Source organism: Fukomys damarensis, unplaced genomic scaffold (genome assembly GCF_012274545.1).
Source record: "Fukomys damarensis isolate Sample0158 unplaced genomic scaffold, DMR_v1.0_HiC HiC_scaffold_13, whole genome shotgun sequence".
NCBI classification, from domain to species: domain Eukaryota; kingdom Metazoa; phylum Chordata; class Mammalia; order Rodentia; family Bathyergidae; genus Fukomys; species Fukomys damarensis.
In genome coordinates this window covers 34,536,753-34,543,081 of record NW_022900925.1, presented here as the reverse complement: position 1 = coordinate 34,543,081, position 6,329 = coordinate 34,536,753, and the positions used below count along the sequence as shown (strand labels likewise).

At 49.5% G+C, this 6,329-nt stretch overlaps 1 protein-coding gene across 2 annotated transcripts in view; it reads left to right on the top strand.

The window, feature by feature from the left end:
* The first annotated feature begins 6,130 nt into the window (after positions 1-6,130).
* Atp5mc1 (ATP synthase membrane subunit c locus 1) overlaps positions 6,131-6,329 on the top strand; it is a 2,646-nt gene continuing 2,447 nt past the window's right edge. Inside the window, exon 1 of one of the 2 annotated variants that reach the window (XM_010620119.3) lies at positions 6,131-6,235. The gene's annotated coding sequence lies outside the window, so the exon portion shown is untranslated. Of the gene's footprint in view, positions 6,304-6,329 lie in introns of both variants that reach the window. The other variant, XM_010620118.1, reaches the window with a different exon arrangement.

Here is a 6,329-nt window from a genome sequence, read left to right as displayed (position 1 = left end):
TTTTTTTTTTTTTTTTTGCTCGTGATTTGGCATCACATTAAAGAAAACATGACTTTAGCCAAGAACACAAAAATGTATACTTCGTCTCAGAATATAATTTTAGTTCTTCTGTTTAGGCCTGTGCTCCATTTTTACTCAACTTTTGTATATGGTGTGAGGTAGGGATCTAATGTGATCCTTTTGCACTACTTGTATATGTTTTTGACTTTGGTGTTTTGTTTTGTTTTTTTTTTTTGAGACAGGGTCTCATTATGTAGTCCAGGCAGGCCTCAGACTCATGAAGACCCTCCTGCCTCAGCCTCCTGAATGCTGGGATGACAGGAACACTACCAGGCCCGGCCCTGAGTTTCTTTAGGGCAGGGACGGGCTCATTCATCTGCACGCTCTGGAGCACGAGTGTAATGTGCGTGCGCCCTAGAGTCGGTTGCGAGCAGCTGCATTTCTTGAAGGTCGAGGGGCGTTGTGCTCGGGGCCATTTGGTGCTCACACACCTGTGACGCCAGTGGGGTGGGTCTGGGGCGACACAACAGCGGTGCACACAGGTCACAGACAGCAACAGCAAGGCAAAGGGGCTGGGGAGTGCAAGGGGCCGAGCCTCGGCCCAGCCCAGATCGCAGGCCACGCTGAATTCCGCTTCTGAGCTGCGGTGCGAATCTGTGGGCCTCGAAGGAGGTGGGGGTAGGGGAAGGGTGACCAGAAGGCAGGGCTGGGAGACCCAGTGCGCATGTGCTCTCGTCTGGGGCAGTGGGCTGTCCTAGGCTTTTGCTGTTTTCTTTTCTACCTCTTAGGACAGCAGAAGCAGGAATCAATTAGATGGAGCCGAGCGATTTCTCAGCGCCATTGTCTCTAACTGCACTAGAAGGGTGGTGCTTGGCACGTGCCTGCCAAAAGCTCAAACTGTGCAAAGGAGGGCGGGGGATTTAGCTCAGCGGTTCCACCACCTGCCTCACAAGTGCAAGGTCCCAAGTTCGATCCCCGGTGTGGGGGGAGTGGAAAGAGCCAGGGGTGGTGGTGCTTGCCTCTAATCCCAGCACTGAGGAGGCTGAGACAAGAGGATTTCTACAAATTCAAGGCCAGCCAGGGCTACACGGGCCAGTTTTGAACTACATACCAAGACCCTGTCTCACCCTGGCTCAGAAAACAAAAACAAAAGTGGAGCCGCATTCCTGAAATAAGGGTAAGGAATCAGGCCTGATAAGGAAAAGACTGGGGGAAGAGGTGAGTTTTTGTTTGTTTTGGTACGGGGTTCAACTTGGGTCCTTGCGCTTGGGAGGTAGGTGGCAGAACAGTGAGCTAAATCCCTGGCCCAGAGGTGGGTTTAGAGAGTCAGAAAAGCCCTAAGAAAAGAGGGTTAGGATGTGGCTCAGTGTATGGACTGCCAGTCTGCAGTGCTGAGGCCCGGACAATGCAAAACAAAAGACTAGGTTTCTTTTAGTTGGGAGGGGTTGGGAACCTCTTAATTCCAGTACTCAGGAGGCTGAGGCAGGAAGATTGCCTTGAGTTTCGGGCAGCCTGGGTTCTGTAGCAAGACCCTAGCTCAGCCACCCCCAGCAGAACAAAAATAAAATTTTTTTTTTAAAAGAGGGAGCTTCTGGCTTCTTGTCCACAGTTTGCCTTTGTCACCTTCAACAGCAGCATTATATAAACTCAGGGCCCTTCTTGGCGTGTGCACAGAAGCTGCAGGGCCCCTGCACACCGGCTGGGGGGGGAGGGCTGAGATCCTAGGCCCAGGCCTGAGGCGTGCAAACCACAAACAAACAAACAAAAAACAAAAACTTTGACTCAACTGATACAGGAGGAAGAGATGTAACTCCCAAATCTGCTAGGTCTCCAGAACACAAGTTCCTGTTCCCCAAAATCGAAGAGTGAACTCTAGGAACAATAGAGGTTAAGAGTAGGAAAAAAATTACTGAGAGAAAGACAGCTTCTGTCTAAGAGAGACGGGAGAGGGACAGAAAATGGGTTATCTGCCGACCCTTTTTATCAAAGGTGTTTTACGGGACAGAGCCATGAGGTGAGGCAGGTTCAAGGTGGGACAAACTATGGTCAACCAGTAAGACTGCAAGTACAGTCGCCTGGGTAATGAGATCCAATGAGAAATCACACGGTGGATGAAACTAGGATCAACCAATAAGATTATGACAAGTGTAGTGGCTTAGGTAATATTGATAAATGGGGAATCCCATGGGGGAGCAAGTCACATAACAAGTGTACAAGGAACTGAGCAAGGATTTTCTGTTAAGGGGTGGGTCCGTGGTCTTTCCTGGAAGATCTCGGTCCCCCATCCAGGTGGTTGATACCTATTTAGAAATCGGTCACTGCTGTTCATGCTATGAGGATGGGGCGATTTCTCTCCTTTTACAATGCCGGCGGCCAGTGACTGTGTCTTAATTGTCCTCCACATTGGCCCTGCCTAACTACAGGATATCTCTTTTTTGTTTGGTTTGGTGTTTTTGAGACAGGGTCTCACTATGTACTTGATACTGACCTGGAACTCACTATGTAGCCCAGGCTGGTCTTGAACTCACAGCGATCTTCCTGCCTCAGCCCCCCCGAGTGCTGGGATGACAGGCGTGCGCGACCACGCCCGGCCTTACAGGATGTCTCTTAACCTACCTATCCACAGGATGGCCAAGATTTGAAACGTGCTCATTTCAGTTTTCTAGTAAGTCCCAGGATAAAGTTGACAATTCTGGATCTGTGCTGTACACAGACCCTTGTGACAAATCTGTACATGAAAAATTAATAATAATACATATAGACAAAGTCAGGGAAAGTCACTACGGGGAACACTCAGGGACGACCACGCTGTGCCTGGCATTGCCTCAGGTTTCTGACGAGGAAGCCGCGATCATCTTATTTTTTTCCTCACTTTCCCATTCCCTCTCCGCTCCATCTCTAGCGGCCCCTCCCATTTCCGCTTCACAGTCTATCTTTTATTTCACTCCCTGTTTATACTCTGCACTTCTCATAAAGTGCTATTTAAGTGTGTGTTTCTGATTGATTTCCCTTAGCATTATGGTCACCGGTCCCCTCCACTCTCCCACAAATGCTGCTTCTCGGCAGAGTAGTACTCCACAGCGTGTATAAATACCGCATTTTCTTTATCCACCCGTCCGCCGATGGACACGGAGGCCGTTTCCAAGATTTAGCTATTACAAGGCGTGCTGCTGTCAGCGTGGGTTATGCCTGGGTCACTGTGATACGACGACTTTACCTCTTTGGGGACGATTCCTCGAACGGGAACAGCTGGGCTAAATGGAACCTCTAGTTTAGAGTTTTTCTTTTTCTGGCACCGGGGATCGAACTCAGGACCTTGCCCTTGCAAGGCAGGCGGCGGCACCATGGAGCGAAATCCCCGGGCCATTCTCATTCTAGAGTGCCATGGAATCCCCGTGTGGTTTTAATTTGCCTTTCTTTGATGGCCGGTGATCTTGAACATTTTTTTCATGTATCTGTTGGCCATTTGTACTTCTGAAATGTCTGTTCATTTCAGTTGCCCATTTTCGGATCAGGCCTTTTATTTGGGGGGCATCTAATTCTTGTTTTGGCTTCTTTACTCTGGGTGCCAGTCCCCTGGAGTCATGGCAAGAGGTTTCCCATTCTGAAGGCTGTCTCTGCACTCAGATCTGTCAAACCAGAAAGCACTTGGGCTTTGGGCCCAGACTGTCTCAGGTGCAAGCAGTAACACTTCCTCTCACCATGGGTGCTGACCTGAGAGACCTTCTGTAAGACGGGGCAATTTAGAAAATGAAGGTAATCATTCCTACCTCAAAGGGTTGTTTAAGACTTAAGCTGCCAGGTACGGTGACACATGGGTATCATCCCAGGACTCGGGAGGCTGAGGCAGGAGGATCACCGCAAGTTCGAGGCCAGCCTGGGCTACACAGTGAGTTCAAGGGAGACCTGGTCTGAAAAAAAAAAAAAAGTTAAATCATTCATCATAGTCTGCTCCTCCTTTATCTTCAAGGACTCCTGAAACCCTGGAGGAAACCAAACCCAATATACTGAGACTTGGGGAGCTGGGAATGGTGGCACACTCCTGTAATCCCAGCACTCAGGAGGCTGAGGCAGGAAGATCACCATGAGTTTGAGGCCAGCTGTGAGTCCAGAACTTACTTAGTGAGACCATCTCAAAAAAAGAAAGGAAATAAATAAATCTGAATTCTGACCTTCCAGATTCGTGTAATTGTTAATATTTCCTATTATAAAGTATACATCTATAATACAGATATAATTCAATCTTATTATGCTGTCCATAATTAACTTAATATTTCATATTTTTTCTCGATCTTTTCCCATACTTTTTTACAATGCTACACAGTTTGGTTTGGTTTAGGTTGAGGTTTTTGTTTTTTTGAGACAGAGCCTCACTAAGTAGCTCAGGCAGGCCTCAAACTCATGGCGATCCTCCTGCAGCCTCCCCAGTGTTGGGAATACAGGTGTGCACCACCATGCCTGGGCATAGTGACATAGTTTTGCACTTTTTCACATCTTACATCATGAAAATTTTCTCAACAGAAGTCTCTTCAAAAACGTGATTTTATTTTTTATTTGTGCCAGTTTCCTAAAGTGAAGACATCGTAATGGATTTAACCATTTAACGTCTGTGGAACATTTACCTGTTTTCCTTTTCCACAAACTCTGCTGTGTATATGCTATTTTGTGTTGTTTGTTTGTTTGTTTGTTTGTTTGAGACAGGGTCTCGCTATGTAGTTGAGACTGACCCGGAACTCACTGTGTAGCCCAGGCTGGTCTCAAACTGACAGCGATCCTCCTGCCTCAGCCTCCCGAGTGCTGGGATTACAGGCGTGCGCCACCTCGCCTGGCCTGTGTATAGCTTTTAACAGAACGCTTGCATTTCTGAGATTTCTTCAGGATAGTTTCCTAGAAGTAATGTTAGTGAGCTACAGAACATGCAGGTTGGAATCCTGTCAATTGCCTAAGAATTGTGGGTCAAAGAGGATGGCCCAAGGAAAGCCTTTCCAAGAAAAACAAATACGACTGCCAAACTGCTTTCGAGGAGCCTTCTAGCCAGACATGAAGTGCACACCCCTGACCCCAGCTACTCCAGAGGCTGAGGCAGGATAACTGCCAAGTTTAGGGCCAGACCGGGACATTTAGGAGGGCCTTGTCTCGAAATTAAAAGGGGTCGGGGCTGGAGCTTGGTTCTAAGACAGCTTGCCTAACGTGCCCAAAGTCCTGGATTCGCTCACCAGCACTGGACAACAAAAATTAAATAAGAAGAATTCTACCTTTGTGATAAATGCAAGATGAGATGTTGAAACGCTGATCTCTGATTAGTGAGGTCAGACCTTTTCCGCTGCGGTTCACAGTTCTTCAGGGAATTCCCGTTTCTGTACATTCATGTTTCTCATGCTGTTTCTTAGAATTTTTTTACAATATAAATATGTAATTATTTATTTTGGGGTTTGGGGGACAGGTTCTTACTATGTAGTTCACCCTTTCACTCTCTACGTAGCCCAGGCTGGCCTCGGGCTCGCGGCGATCCTCCTGCCTCAGCCTCCCCATCACTGGAATTACAGGCGTGTGCCACCACGGCTACAACATATATTGCCAAGCCATCCGTTTCCTGGCCCATGCGCGCTGAACACCGGCAGAGGCCCACAAAAGACAGGCTCGCCACGCGGGAACCTCGCAGCCCGCCTCCATTCCATATGGCGGAAGACGAATTTCCACGCACCCCGCGGTGAGAATTGCTGCAAAGGCGTGGGCTCGCCAGGCCTCGGAGTAACATCTCGCGGGATCTTGGCGGTCCGGGGGGAGGGGCCTCCAGCCAGACTACAAATCCCAAAATGCAACGCGCCTCGAGTCCCGAATGAAAGCTCGGGGCTAAGGTCATGTGTTAGCCGGCATCAGGCGAAGAGTCATCGCTCCCAGGCCTTTTTCTTCAGCTTCCACCTTGGTCGCCATTTTGTGCGCGAGGTTGTGGAACCTCGGAGTCCAGCCGACTCTATGGTCCAGCATTTCGGCGCTCCGACCAATCCTAACCTAGATCTCGAAGGAAAAACCCGCCTTTACCCGCAAGGAGGCGGGAGTTGCCACGAAGCTCCTGTGGCGAGAGAGGAAGAAGCCAGGGAAGGCCAATGAGAAAGAAAGAGTCGAAGGCACCGGCCAATGGGGACGCGGAGGGATGGAGACCAATGAGCGCCGAGGGAGCGCGGGACACGTGGGACGGGTAGCCCAGCCTGAGACCCAGGGCTAAAGCTGCGAGGTGAGTCAGTCACCTTGAGCCGGAGAGGGCTGTGGCCGATCAGGGGCGGCGGGGCAGTGGGAGCGCAGGTGATGGTGCCGGCAGCGGGCGATCG